Source organism: Schistocerca piceifrons, chromosome 2, assembly GCF_021461385.2.
Source record: "Schistocerca piceifrons isolate TAMUIC-IGC-003096 chromosome 2, iqSchPice1.1, whole genome shotgun sequence".
Taxonomy (NCBI): Eukaryota; Metazoa; Arthropoda; class Insecta; order Orthoptera; family Acrididae; genus Schistocerca; species Schistocerca piceifrons.
In genome coordinates, this window is record NC_060139.1 from 147,299,032 (window position 1) to 147,315,402 (window position 16,371).

Sequence of the window (16,371 nt, forward strand, 5' to 3'; positions counted from 1 at the left end):
AATAGTTTAAGATCCTCTACCATCATTATTATTTAAATCTCAAAAGTTTAGGACACCTTATATACGCTGTTATTGTGTCGATAGAAACGTTTGGGAGTGATGGAGAACAAATAGGGAGGCATGGTCTGGAACCAAATGAGTTGCAAGTTTATAGACGAAAAAGAGAAAATTTCGAATTTACCATTCGTCTGCTGTCGATGATAAAAATTCAGATACTGATATTTTTGTGGTATATTTAGCTGCAAAACTTGCACAAGGAGCTAAATTATGCAAAGTGGCATTCTCTAGCTTCCATGTACTCATGCCGTCGCCACAATAAGTTGTATCGCATCCGATCTATCAACGCCGATGTGACCAGTGTGGTTCAAAGAATCCAGTACATTGTCCTCGACGACGAGTGTTCATCAGAGACAAAGGCGTCGTGAGGAGTGCCTCAGGAGAGTGTGATAGAACCACTTTGGTTCTCTATGTATGTAAATGATCTGAGCACCAATCTGCAACTTTTTTTGCTGATGACACTGTATGGTGCTGGAACGTGTCCTCTTCAAGTGAGTGTAGGAGGATACAGGATGACAGACATAATTTCTGTACGGTGGAACGTGCTACAGATGTCGAAAAATCTATGTTAATGCAGATGAGTAGGGTAAAGTACCCATTAATGTATATCAATACCGTGGTGATGGTGTGCTGCTTACAAGGTGACGTCAATTAAATATCTATGCGTAATGTTGTGAAGCGATATGAAATGGAATGGGCACGTAAGGACGGTAGTGGGGAAGACGAATGGTCGATTTCAATTTACTGGGAGAGTTTTAGGAAAGAGTAACTCATCTACAAAACAGACCGCGTATATTCCATTTGTGCGACCCATTTTTGAGTTCTGACTAGTTTTTCGGGTCTCCAACGGATCGTAAAATGGTTCAAATGGCTCTGAGCACTATGGGACTTAACATCTGAGGTCATCAGTCCCCTAGAACTTAGAACTACTTAAACCTAACTAACTTAAGGACATCATACACATCCATGCCCGAGGCAGGATTCGAACCTGCGACCGGAGCGAACGCTCGACTCCAGACTGAAGCGCCTATAACCGCTCGGCCACTCCGGCCGTCAACGGATCGTGTTAAAGGAAGATATCAAAGCAGTTCAGAAGCGTGCTGGTAGATTCGATCAACATACGAGTGTTACGGAACTTAAACGGGAGACCCTGGATGTTCTTTTCTCGATACACTATTGAGAAAATTCACAGAATTGCGGCTGACTGCAGAACGAATCCACTGAAACCAACATACATTTAGCGTAAGGATTGCGCAGGCAAGGACCGCGCAGGCAAGATAAATTAGCACTCGTATTGGGGTGTATGGACATTTGCCATACGCCTTACGGCGGCTTGTGGAGATGTAGATGAATCACAATGGACAGGGATTGAGCATCATCCTCTGTAGATGAATTTGCGGTTCAGTGCCAAGAAAATTCTCTGGCGGCCTTCGAGTGATGAGAACAGGATCAGCGGACGTCCTAGTGGATGACTGACAGAAAATATTACGCAATACAAACTTGGATCCATGAAGCTAAAGATCGTAATACACGGTATGTGGAGAAGCTGGTAGGGAACTATGTCCAATAGTAGTTGAAAATGGTTAATTATGACAGTTGAAGGGATACCATTACATAATACATTAGACTTTATAGTGCATTCTGAATATAGTTTTGGCGAGTATGCCTGGCAGCTTCTGGCGAGTGAGTGTATCATTGGCTGATATGAGAAAATTCCATTCTCAACTGACCATTACTTACTTACTTACTCCTCGGCTCTAAAGCCCTTGAAGGGCCTTGCCCTGCATCGCAATATCCTGCCATTCTATCCGATCCATGGCTTTCCGTCTCCATCCTCTAACGCCCAGCTTTTTCATGTCTTCTTCAACTCCATCCGTCCATCTCTTTCTGGGGCGTCCCCTCCGCCGTCTGCCTCCAGCCTTGCCATCAACAATCCTCTTACATGCTCTGTCTTCTTCCATTCTGACCACGTGCTCTGCCCACCGCTGTTTCTTATTTTAATGGTAGTAACAATGTCAGGTTCTCAAAAAGGTGTTGTAGTTCTGCATTCGTACGAATGCGCCAACCTTCTTGCTCATATACTGGGCCATTTATTTTACGTCGCTCCTTTCTCTCCCATATGCTAAGGTTCCTTTCCTCATTTACAGTCATGGTCCACGTTTCGGCACCATACATAACAACTGGTCTTGTAATTGTTTTGTAAATGATGATTTTGGATTTTCGTGATAAAAGCGAACTCCTAAGCATGGGTAATGCGGCAAAGTAGCATCTGTTACCTGCTGCTATTCTGGCTTTCACCTTACTGCCAATGACATTTGTCTCAGTGATAGTCGACCCAAGGTATTTGAAGTCTCTCACCCTTTCAAACTCCCTGTCGGCTATCCTGAGATTTGGTAGGGTTTGTTGGTTGGTCATTGCCATATACTTGGTCTTTTTGATGTTGACTGTCAGGCCAAGTTCCCTTGCATCTTTCTCCAGTTGTTGATAGGCTTCGCCTAGCACAGCAACGTTTCGTGCGAGTAATGTCACATCGTCAGCATAGGCTAGGTACTTAGTGAACGATTTAAGAACTGACCATTGCCGTTTGATAATTAGACTGCTGTGTGAATACACTCCTTTCTATACTTATCACAACTGGTCAGTTTCTTTGCGCATTAGAATACGAAGCTTCACAGTTACGTTCTTGCCTTTAAAATGATATTATCCAGCAAAATCATGAACTGATACATCCATATTTTCTGACCTCTACATGGCGCCGGTTGTCCTTAAGATGGTTTGTTGCCGAGATCTGTATGGCAAACAGGCACTGTTAGTCCGAAGCTTACTCCAAGAACTACAGAAGGTTGTCCTGTCAGCCTTCTGGGTTTTCCCATCCGCTTGCGTCTACCTGCTCATTCGATTCGTGGAACACTTGGCAATTCGTATCTTTGTCTTCAAGTTTTGCATCGCCAACGTAAGTCCTGGTCCGACACACCGGTTTAAAATATTCATGCACTACACGAGTAGAATTCTGATTAGTGTGCAAATACAGTGAGCTCGGGTTATCGTCTCCGCCTGTGTAGATTTGGTATAAAAATAGCCGATAGCCCTTTGAGACCCTCTGGCTACAATTGTGTACATTAACTTTTATTATCTTAGCTGTAACAGAAATACTTTTTCCCAATGAAAACCTGAGGTACACGTTTGTGAATGTTCAACCTTTTCATCGTGCTGAAGTACAGCCAACTGGTGGGTATCACTTTGAAAATATCAGCTAGTCAGTGTAGCAATGCGCAGCAGGTGGTGACCACCAGAATACCCAGATGTCGTTGGTTCACTATATTCCACTGTATAACTGAATGTTTTTAGTTTTATTTTGCTTGCCAACAGTTAAATGACCATTTTACTATTTATTGCAGTAGAGAATATTTTATAATTAGTTTTTTTAGTCCATAAAATGTTTTGAAAACGGGTACATATTTTTGTACAAATTTTGCATCTAAAATCGTTAGGAAATCACCTACGGGCATTACCACATGAATTAAAATTTTCCTTCCTCCAGAAAAAAATCCGGTCTGAAAGGGCTAGAGCAGTCCACAAACTGTACATTAGAACGACATCCTCGAACGCTCTTTCGATTTAGCACTTCGTGTGGCCGTTCATGGTGTGGTGTCACCGCCAGACACCACACTTGCTAGGTGGTAGCCTTTAAATCGGCCGCGGTCCGTTAGTATACGTCGGACCCGCGTGTCGCCACTGCCAGTGATTGCAGACCGAGCGCCACCACACGGCAGGTCTAGAGAGACTTACTAGCACTCGCCCCAGTTGTACAGCAGACTTTGCTAGCGATGCTACACTGACAAATACGCTCTCATTTGCCGAGACGATAGTTAGCATAGCCTTCAGCTACGTCATTTGCTACGACCTAGCAAGGTGCCATTACCAGTTATATTGTGAAGCATGTACAGTCAAGAGCGATGTACGCCAATTATAGATTAAAGTTAAGTATTCCAAGAACTACAGTCTTTTCTTTATAGGATAATTACTTTACCTTGTTCCAGATCTCACGCCAGACTGCGTGAGCTTTAAAAGCGTGCATTTCGGCCTCCTCTAGCAAAACGGTGTTGGCTCTTCTGCCAACACTTCACATGGAATTTTTCCTGTGTGTCCGAACGCACCAAGTATAATGGCGCAACACAGTTTGGTGCGGACGGCAGAACGTCATTTAGTACTGCCCAGTAATGTTCAGTCATGGCTCACTTAATGTGCTCTGGTGAAGTGCGGTCGGAGACGCAAATGGAGAGCTGTAAGTCGTTCCATAAAACCGTTCACTCTGTCGATTATTGGCGACGTGGAGGTAGACGTTATTTCCACACCTTTCCGATAAAATTCCGTTTGGGTCCCATATTGTAGAGAATGTACGAGGGTCACTCCAAAAGAAATGCACACTATTTTTGTAAAAATAAAGTTTTCATTCTGCACGTGTGAGAGTTTTACAGTGCGTAGATACATCCTTCCTGCTTATTTTCAAACTTAGTTCAATCTGTTCCAGTGAGTGGTGCCGTCACAGCATGTCTTCAAGATGGCTGCTACACTTGACGTTCGTCAGAAGTAACGTGCTGTCGTAGAATTCCTGTGCTGTGAAAACGAGATAGTAGGAAACTTCCACAAGAGATTGAAAAGGCCGTATGGAGATGCTACTGTCGATTGCAGTACAGTTAGTCGGTGGGCAAGCAGGTTACGACATGAAAGCGGGCACGGCAATATTGAGGATTGTCCTCGCAGCGGCAGGCTTCGTACTGCACACACTCCAGACAATGTGCAGAGAGTTAACGAATTGGTGACTGCTAACAGACGCATCACAGTGACGAATTGTCACGCTACGTTGGGATAGGGGAAGGAAGTGATTGTAGAATACTGAAGGTGTTGACGTTTTTGACGTTAAAAAAGGTTTGTGCCAGGTGGAGTCCCAGGATGTTGATAGCGGCTCACAAAGAAACAAGAGAAACGGTATGCAGCGAACTTTTGGAACAGTACGAGAATGGTAGAGATGAATTTCTTGGAATAATTGTGACAGGTGATGAAACATGGCTCCATAATTTTTCATCAGAGACGGAGAGGCAATCAATGGAGTGGCATCATGCAAATTCACCCAAGAAAAAAAATTCAAAACCCCACCTTTTGCTGGAAATGTTATGGCTACGGTGTTTTCCGATTCCGAAGGACTCTTGCTTGTGGACATCATGCCAAGTGGAACCACCATAAAATCTGATGCATATGTGACGACACTGAAGAAACTTCAAGCTCGACTGAGTCGTGTTCGACCACATCGGCAAAAGCAGGATGTTTTGCTGTTGCACGACAATGCACGGCCGTCTGTCAGTCAAAAAATCATGGAAGCGATCACAAAACCCGGATGGACAACACTGAAACACCCGCCTTACAGTCCTGACCTGGCTCCATGTGACTATCATCTCTTTGGGAAACTGAAAGAGTCTCTTCGTGGAACAAGGTTTGAAGATGATGTCTCCCTTGTGCACGCACCCAAACAGTGGCTCCAACAGGTTGGTCCAGAATTTTACTGTGCGGGTATACAGGCGCTGGTTCCAAGATGGCGTAAGGCAGTTGAGAGGGATGGAAATTATGTGGAGAAATGAAAATATTGTTCCTAAACGATGTATCTACACACTGTAAAACTTTCAAACATGTAGAATAAAATATGGATTAAAAAAAAATAGTATGCATTTCTTTTGGAGTGACCCTTGTACAACCCTGACGCCGAGGCTAATTTTATCACTGACTAGTTTAAATGGCCGCAGTGTAGCGTTGTGCTTTTACGCAGAGAGATATGAAAATGCGGTTGGTTGCTACCGGGCGGCTATCCAGTGAGATGCTGTTTTGAACAAAAACACCCCAAATCGCTTAATACACAGGGGATGTATAAGTAGATATTCGGTAGATACACTACATTTTAATCCTAAGGTTTTCTATTTTTTTTCAATATTCCGACAGTCATGGCTTGTAATGTAAGCAACGACCAGCGGAAGAGGATGATTAAACAATACTGGAAGACAGAGAATGCTGAGCGGTTTCGATAGAAATGGACAGAAGAATTAAATACATCTCCAACAAGTAGGCTATCAATTTAAAGGGTGCGCGAAAAATATGATCAAAGTGGGTCTGCCTGTTATGCGAAGCATGCCAAGACATTTATAACAGTCAATATCTCTGTGCCAAAGTGTGCATGAGTATACAAACTACAGCAATGTGTTAATGCTGAAGGCCAGCAACTTGAGCATCTAAGACATTGCATTTATTGTGACTTCAGAAATCTGTTTTCTGTAATTTTCTATAGTAAATATTTCAGTCTTTTTTCGTTAACAACCTATTTGCTACAAATATTTTTACATAATAATAATAATACCGATTGTATACCTAATTATACACTTCGTTTATTTTCATTTATTACGAAGTTTCGTTTGCTGCCGTCATAATATAGGTAATTGGGATTAAAGTAATATACGAATGTGAAGTATTATATATAAGGTTATTCTTATTAAGCCAACGGCCTTGCCGCAGTGGTAATACCGGTTCCCGTCAGATCACCGAAGTTAAGCGCTGTCGGGATGGGCTAGCACTTGGATGGGTGACCATCCAGTCGGCCGAGCGCTGTTGGCAAGCGGGGTGCACTCAGCCCTTGTGAGGCAAACTGAGGAGCTACTTGAATGAGAAGTAGCTTCTCCGGTCTCATAAACTGCTCTTGTATAAGGGCGAATTTAAAGTCGATTGGGGTGGCAGTGAGAATTTGGATCGAGGAGAGAGGCGTGCCAGGGTAATCCTTGCAGTTGTGAACCGCTATGCCAAGGTGGTTTAGTAGAGAACGGCCTTGTTTCAAATTTTCACTCGTCGCTTCGTATATATTCATATCATATCTCTGTGAGACCAGTCAAGTCTCTGAAACTGTGTCATTTCATTTGTACAACATTTTGGTTCGTTACACTGATAAGAAGATACAATGGTTAGCCTCATCTAGCGAATTTATTTCTTTTATTAATAATTGTCGGTGCCTTTCGCTGCCGTCTCAGTTAGCGGGTGTCAACTGATAGCAGGGCGGCATTTTGGCGACGCCGCGCCGTCCTCGAGCACTATCAAGCCACTCGACGGAAATAGCTTAGCCGGAGTGCGGCCGTTTCAAAGCCGCCACGTAGGGCGAGAGCGGAAGTTGGCCCGAGCTCCAATCAAAGCGGAAAGAGCGCCGCCGAACTGGCCTTTCAGCTTCCGGCACACCGCAGGTGGCGGCCGCTTTGCTTTGCTACCCTCCCCGCCTCGCACCCTGCAAATTAAAGGCAAGGGTTCGCCCGCCCAGAGTTAACGCTCAACTTGCTCCTCTACCACCTGTTCTCTCGTTACTCACGCTCTAAGCGAGGGGTCGTACTGTGTTAGTGACAACACTTCCATGATTTTCTGCACTGTTCTCCCGTCCTGCCGTTATTCCCAAAGTACTTAACAGATGATTATTGACTTTAAATGCGAACATTTTAGGTTAGGCTTTACCATAACTGTTATTGACATTAAATGAAACAACAAATTTACTGTTACCAGTCACTATTTATTTATCTCCACGACGCATTTCAAAGGTTTAAACCTCCATCATCAGGTGGATTTACATTTGTATTATGACATTTGTGTGTGTGTTGTGTTACGATGTTTTGGAGGAACAAATATGGCAGGGTCCGCAGCTCGTGGTCGTTCGGTAGCGTTCTCGCTTCCCGCGCCCTGGTTCCCGGGTTCGATTCCCGGCGGGGTCAGGGATTTTCTCTGCCTCGTGATGACTGGGTGTTGTGTGATGTCCTTAGGTTAGTTAGGTTTAAGTAGTTCTAAGTTCTAGGGGACTGATGACTATAGATGTTAAGTCCCATAGTGCTCAGAGCCAGCCAAATATGGCAGGTTATATCTGTTTACAAAATATGACAGTATACATGTGATGTGAGAGGAACCTGTGACCACTGGAGACAGTGCCACAAGTTCCTCCAAAATATCGTAACACAACACACACACACGTCATATTAACAAATGTAAATCCACCTGATGATGTAGGTTTAAACCTTTGAAACGCGTCGTGGAGACAAATAAACAGTGACTGGTAACAGTAAACTTGTTTCATTTGTAGATGATTATGGGGTCATATCTGTCTATCGTATACAACTGAATAAATACAATTTGCGTTGTGCCAGATGCTTTTCATATTACTTCATATGAGGCATATTCAATGGCCTGAAACACATCAGAATAGTGAAGAAAGCCGCAGGACAGAGTTAAATCCATAATCTTGTATTGGGTACGCGAACGGTCTCGGAATAGTTACAGTTACATCATCTGGTGTAAACTGCAGTAGTAAAGATGTTCTGTTACATGCGAAAGGAAGGGGATGTCTGAAATATCAGGTAAGAAATATGCGGCTGTTTCCCCGGTCGCGCAGCACGGTGGAACGTCTGCTATGGAGTTTTTGTAAGTAATTCCAAGCAATATGTGATTTCTCTCTCCTCCCCTCCCCCATTGTAATTGTGTTTTCCATGTTTCATTATTTTGGTAGCTTTTGGTGTCTGGTCGTGATGTCTGTTTTTTCGCATTGTTTTAGGTCCCTTTTACTCTTTTGACATGGATTCTTCGGTTCCATGACAACACTGAAGTGAAAATGGCCTCAGATGATTAAGCGACTTTGTTTGTAAGAAACGTCGGACAACAGTTATGATGATTTTATTTCATATACTTTAGTAATTATCACCCTGCGTCTTTGCACCAGACGATGTCCTAACAGCCTAAAACCGGTTAGTGAAATAATATTAGGTTAGTGCCTAAGTTCGTAGCGATTTTGTTTTGCTTGTTCGTATTCCGGTATCGATTGTCATATTTTATTTGTAGTTCACTGCTGCTCCTTGAGTTTACATATTGTCATTTTGTCGTTTCGAGATAATGAGTGGAGCTGTGGTCGCTAGAAAAAGGAATGTAGAGAAATCGGTACATTTCCGACATATTCATCTGTTTGAGTTCAGTAGAGGGTGACAGCAGCGGTGGCAGCCAGAAACATTTGTACCGTGTAGGGGGATCATGCCACTGGGCAAAGCACAATAAGAAAATGGTTTTCTCTTTTTAAGGAGGATCGTTTTGACGTTAGTGACACTCCACGTTCAGGAAGACCTTTGGGGTCTGATGAAGATCGTTTAAACGCATTAGTCCACAATTAGCCATGTCATTATACTCGAGAACTGGCGAATGTGATGCACTGTGATCATTCCACCATCGTGCGAATTTGCATGCAAAGGGGTAGGTTAAAAAATCAAGTGTCTGGGTGCCTCATGCTCTAAGCCAAAACCACAAAAACCAGTGGGTGCTTACTCGTCATCAATTGGCTCGTAAAGAACACTGACCATTTCTACCCTGTATCGTTGCTGGTGACGAGAAACGGCGTTTTTATGCTAAAATAAGGAAAAGAAAGGAATGGTTGAATCCAAAGAAAGCAGCAAGTCCGGTGCAGGGCCCCGCGCGCATACACAAAAAGTAATATAATGCTTCTGGTGGAACAGCGACGATGTGGTGTATTATGAATTGCTTCCCTGAGGTGTGACCACCACTGCTGAAATTTATTATCACAAACTTCCACGTCCTACAGATGCAGTCTAAGAACAATGACCGGAAAGACTGCCTGAGGTGATGCTTCTCGACAACGGCTACTAGCAATCTGCTAGACTGACAAGAAGCACTATGCATTTGTTTGGCTGGGAAGTCACTCGCACCCACTTGACCACCTAATCTTGCCGTCTCAGATTTTCACCTTTTCCGGTCTTTGTCGAATAACCGTCAAGGAACTTCCTTTCTGGATGAAAATACACTCCGAACATGGATCGACGAGTTCTTCGCCTCAAGATCACGTGATTTCTACAGTCGCGGAATCGTTAAGTTACCCAAGCGTTGGCAGGCTACATCTACATGGATACTCTGCAAATCACTTTTAAGTGCCTGGCAGACTGTTGTGAATAGTGAAGGAGAATATATTATTGACTAAAGTCTCTGCCATGCGTGTCTGTTATGTCTATTAAATTTATGGGAAAACGCTGTGAACTTATGCACAAACCCAATAAACATCGTAGATTATTACACATGTGTCGCCTGTTTTTCAGTTATAGTAATATATCTGTTCAGAAGGTCTTGTAGTCCGCAGCTCGTGGTCTTGCGGTTGCGTTCTCGCTTCCGGCGTACGGGATCCCGGGTTCGGTTCCCGGCAGGGTCAGGGATTTTTTCCTGCCTCCAGATGACAGGGTGTTGTTATGGCGTCTTCATCATCATTCACCCTCTTTACGATCGGAGAAAGGCAATGGCAAACTACCTCCGCTAGGATCTTGCCTAGTACAGCAGTTCGGGTCTCCCGCAACGTCCCCTACGCTCCGCGGAGTATGGGGCCATCTCATCAACGTCTCGTAAAAGATCACAGTTTGATTTCTCCGCAGAATGTTTAATTTTTTTCATTGGGAGACAATAACAATACTAGTCTCAAATTTTTTATATTTAAAACTGTAGTGTCCTCGTCGCCACTGTTGAGTCTTGTACCACAGGAATCAAGGGAGAGGATGTAGGTTGGCGGCTGGTATCCTCTTTCTACAACACAACTGCTCACATGTATTAACAAGGTTCTTTATTCACTTAAGCATATAGCTGCTACTTAACTTTAACAGTGTCCTTGTGTTGTGGTACAAGCTATTCCATAATAGTCCACGGTAGCCTCACTGCTGGTGAAGTACAAGTCCACTACGCGGTGAATTACATACAGCAAACTAGGATAGTGACGGAGCTAGTAACGAAACCGAGACCTAGCTACTGACTGAGACTGACCCCTCCAGTAAGTTGCGGCGATCTAAATATTTGCGGTCGAGAGGGCGTTGGCGGACTGTTGCTTGGAGTCTGTCTTTGGCCTCTCTCCTGATAGGCGCGCTTGATCCAACGCCTGTAAAATCTTCTTTCTACACTCCTGGAAATTGAAATAAGAACACCGTGAATTCATTGTCCCAGGAAGGGGAAACTTTATTGACACACACTGACAGAACCACAGGCACATAGACACAGGCAACAGAGCATGCACAATGTCGGCACTAGTACAGTGTATATCCACCTTTCGCAGCAATGCAGGCTGCTATTCTCCCATGGAGACGATCGTAGAGATGCTGGATGTAGTCCTGTGGAACGGCTTGCCATGCCATTTCCACCTGGCGCCTCAGTTGGACCAGCGTTCGTGCTGGACGTGCAGACCGCGTGAGACGACGCTTCATCCAGTTCCAAACATGCTCAACGGGGGACAGATCCGGAGATCTTGCTGGCCAGGGTAGTTGACTTACACCTTCTAGAACACGTTGGGTGGCACGGGATACATGCGGACGTGCATTGTCCTGTTGGAACAGCAAGTTCCCTTGCCGGTCTAGGAATGGTAGAACGATGGGTTCGATGACGGTTTGGATGTACCGTGCACTATTCAGTGTCCCCTCGATGATCACCAGTGGTGTACGGCCAGTGTAGGAGATCGCTCCCCACACCATGATGCCGGGTGTTGGCCCTGTGTGCCTCGGTCGTATGCAGTCCTGATTGTGGCGCTCACCTGCACGGCGCCAAACACGCATACGACCATCATTGGCACCAAGGCAGAAGCGACTCTCATCGCTGAAGACGACACGTCTCCATTCGTCCCTCCATTCACGCCTGTCGCGACACCACTGGAGGCGGGCTGCACGATGTTGGGGCGTGAGCGGAAGACGGCCTAACGGTGTGCGGGACCGTAGCCCAGCTTCATGGAGACGGTTGCGAATGGTCCTCGCCGATACCCCAGGAGCAACAGTGTCCCTAATTTGCTGGGAAGTGGCGGTGCGGTCCCCTACGGCACTGTGTAGGATCCTACGGTCTTGGCGTGCATCCGTGCGTCGCTGCGGTCCGGTCCCAGGTCGACGGGCTCGTGCACCTTCCGCCGACCACTGGCGACAACATCGATGTACTGTGGAGACCTCACGCCCCACGTGTTGAGCAATTCGGCAGTACGTCCACCCGGCCTCCCGCATGCCCACTATACGCCCTCGCTCAAAGTCCGTCAGCTGCACGTACGGTTCACGTCCACGCTGTCGCGGCATGCTACCAGTGTTAAAGACTGCGATGGAGCTCCGTATGCCACGGCAAACTGGCTGACACTGACGGCGGCGGCGCACAAATGCTGCGCAGCTAGCGCCATTCGACGGGCAACACCGCGGTTCCTGGTGTGTCCGCTGTGCCGTGCGTGTGATCATTGCTTGTACAGCCCTCTCGCAGTGTCCGGAGCAAGTATGGTGAGTCTGACACACCGGTGTCAATGTGTTCTTTTTTCCATTTCCAGGAGTGTATATACTTGCCGACCGGTGTGCTGGCGACAGCTTACGCCAGCACAAAAACAACTAGAAAACTGGAGAAAACTTCCGAGAGCGCTTACGAAGTTATCAAGCGCGATGATGCGAAGTACCGTCACTGCTGCACTGTGGCAGGGCAGTGGAACCTGTCGTAAGATAATGTTGTAAACTCGGCGTGTTTATGAAGCACTCGCTCTTTTCAGGCCGCGAATGCTTTCGCACGAATTGGGAAGCGAGGCTGATGAAAGAGCAACTCGGAACCGGCCAGCGGCAGCGCCTGAGCCTGAGCCAGTCTCGATGTTAGCCGGAAGGCTGAGTCACGGGCCCACTGACCTCGCGCACGGCCAGGCTGCCTCCTCAGTCTGATGATTCAGCGGATGCGCGACTGCACACTGGATTGGGCCAGCTACCACCTCGCGTCGGGACATTTCGCAAATAAACAGATGGGCTGCCAGGAAAAAAGAAATCTCTGCCACTGTGCTTCCATTTATTCGCTTTAGAAAAACCAGATTCCAAGAACTGATTCGAATTATTAAACTGCTACCGAACCCTGCAATGCTTCGCAATTACTAAATATGTATGGGAAGCGCCAAAGAAACTGGTATAGGCGTGCTTATTCAAATACAGAGATATTTAAACAGGTAGAATACGGCATTGCTTTCGACAACGTCTATATAAGACCAGTGACATGGCATAGTTGTTAGATCGGTTACTGCTGCTACAATGGCAGGTTATCAAGATTTAATTGAGTTTCAACGTGGTGTTATAGTCGGTCCACGTCCGATTGGACACAGCGACTTAGCGGTAGCAATGAAGTGGGAATTTCCTCGTACGACCATTTCACGAGTGTACCGTGAATATGAGGAATCCGGTAAAACATCAGATCTCCGAAATCGCTCTGGCCGGAAAAAGATCCTGCAAGAACGGGACCAACGACGACTGAAGAGAATCGTTCAATTTGACAGAAGAACAACCCTTAGCATATTGCTGCGGATTTCAATGCTGGGCCATCAACATGTGTCAGCGTGCGAACCATTCAGTGAAACATCACCGATATGGACTTTCGGAGCCGAAGGCCCACTCGTGTACCCTTCATGACTGCACGACACAAAAGCTTTACGTCTCGCCTGGGCCCGTCAGCACCGACATGACTGGAAACATGTTTCCTGGTGTCGTTTCAAATTGTATCGAGCGGATGGACGTGTATTGGTATGGAGACAACCTTATGAATCCATGGACCCTGCATGTTATCAGGGGACTATTCAAGCTGGTGGAGGCTCTGTAATGGTGTGGGACGTGTGCAGCCCGAGTGACATGGGACTCCTCATATGTCTAGATATGACTCTGACAGGTCACACGTGTGTAAGCAACCTGTCTGATCACCTGCATCCATTCATGTCCACTGTGCATTCCGACGGACTAGGGCAATTTCAGCAGGACAATGCGACACCCCACACTCCATGAGTTGTTACAGAGGGGCTCCAGGAATACACTTCTGAGTTCAAACATTTTCTACTGGCCACAAAATTCCCCAGACATGGGCATTGAGCATATCTGGGATGCCTTGCAACGTGCTGTTCAGAAAAGATCGCCACCCCCTCGTACTCCAACGAATTTATGGACAGCCCTGCAGGATTCGTTGTGTCTATGCCCTCCAGCACCATTTCAAACATTAGTTCAGTCCATGCCACGTCGTGTTGCGGCACTTCTGCGTGCTCACTGGGGTCCTACATGATATTAGTCGGGTGCACCAGTTTCATTATCTCTTCAGTGTATATATATGTGCAGATATCGCTCTCCCCTCCTCTCTCTATCCCTCTCCTCCTCCCCCCACCCTATCTCTGTCCATTACCTTCCCCCTGTCCGCCCCCAGTAGCTGAGTGGTCACCGCGACAGAATGTCAATCCTAAGGGCCCGGATTCGATTCCTGGCTGGGTCAGAGATTTTCTCCGCTCAGGGACTGGGTGTTGTGTTGTCCTAATCAGCATCATTTCATCCCCATTGACGCGCAAGTCGCCGAAGTGGCGTCAGATCGAAAGACTTGCAGCTGGCAAACGGTCTACCCGACGGGAGGCCCTAGTTACACGACATTTCCATTTTACCTTCCCCCCCGTTTCTTGTACGTCTCTTATCATATACTCTATCCATCCCTTCCACCCTTATCTCTCTGTCTATGTGCTCCTCTCGCCTTCTCCGTCCATCTCCTCCTACCCCCTCTGACTGACCTTATTTGTTGTCATTGGGAACAGAACTTTTATTGGGAACGGAAATCAAAATGATTCGGTTGGAATCATTAATTCAAATGGTTCAAATGGCTCTGAGCACTATGGGACTTAACTACTGAGTTATCCGTCCCCTAGAGCTTCGAACTACTTAAACCCAACTAACCTAAGGACATCATACATATCCATGCCCGAGGCAGGATTCGAACCTGCGACCGTAGCGATCGCGCGGGTCCAGACTGTAGTGCCTAGAACCGCTCGGCCACCCCGGCCGGCGAATCATTAGTATACGGATTATTAGAGAGATCTTTACAGCTGCTGGATCTGTGAGGGTAGCAGCTTTGATGACAGTATTTCACATGGTTTTAATCTACGAACAGGTAGGATTACAAAGTTAGCCATAAACACAACTTTCCTATTCTCTGTTAAAAATGACTGCGAAAAGGACAACAAAACGCCACATTTTCGCAGCACAACGTAGTATGTTCTTTCTCACGGCCGGTTTAACAGGATGTGTTTATTGTATAACATGTCAGCGTCTCCAGCTGTTTGGGCTGTGCATTATCTTTCAGTCAGTCAGTCGAAAAAGGATTCACCCAACCCAATCTGTCCTTGAATTTGTGTGAACTGAAACCACGAAATCAGTTGACTGTTTGCAACTGAATCTTTCCTTGAATTTGTGTTAATTGAAACCACGAACTGAAATCAACTGAATGTTTACATGATGTTACCACCTGTGGCTCTACCCTTCATTCGATCCCTGCGAAACCCTACATTTCAGCAGGATAATGCACGACCGCATGTTGCAGGTCCTGTACGGGTCTTTCTGGATACAGAAAATGTTCGACTGCTGCCCTGGCCAGCACATTCTCCAGATCTCTCACCAATGGAAAACGTCTGGTCAATGGTGGCTGCGCAACTAGCTCGTCACAATACGCCAGTCACTACTTTTGATGAACTGTGGTATCGTGTTGAAGCTGCATGGGTAGCTGTACCTGTACACGCCATACAAGCTCTGTTTGACTCAATGCCCAGGCGTATCAAGGCCGTTATTACGGCCAGAGGTGGTTGTTCTGGGTACTGATTTCTCAGGATCTACGCACCCAAATTGCGAGAAAATGTAATAACATGTCAGTTCTAGTATAATATATCTGTCCAATGAATACCCGTTTATCATCTGCATTTCTTCTTGGTGTAATAATGTTAATGGCCAATAGTGTACAATCCATGTGCTCAGTTTGTTGAGCCTAAGACTAGATCTACGACTTATACCTGATGGATTTCTTAAGTGCCGTCCAACGACTAGTCCACGTTCGAAGTCGCTTAACTCTTCTGACAGACTCATTCTACTGTTACTGCTTCTGTACTGGCAACACAATACTCGCTGCCTCCTTTTACACTGGCAGGTCTGCCTCTCGTGATAACTAGTGCTCAGTTCCGCATTACGTAGGTGTGTCCGGAGCTTTTTGCCCAGACAGTCTACACAGCACTGGAATTGTGGAGTATCGGCAAACTGCGCTACACGCACATCTGGCAAAGATAGCGGGTGGCCCACTGTGGGAGCAGGTGAATCACTTGCCTTGAGGCAGTTCGTGTGCCCTCACGCCCCTAGACGAGTCGCCGGCTGTTCGCTGCTTTTTGTTCGCAGACGGCGCGCCCTTCCGCATTCCGGCCTTCTCTGCTACGTCATTACCAGG

General features: G+C 46.1%; 1 pseudogene; it reads left to right on the top strand.

Moving 5' to 3' along the window:
- Nucleotides 1–6,596: 6,596 nt before the first annotated feature.
- Nucleotides 6,597–6,714, top strand: LOC124778674 (annotated as a pseudogene).
- The last annotated feature ends 9,657 nt before the right edge of the window (nt 6,715–16,371 follow it).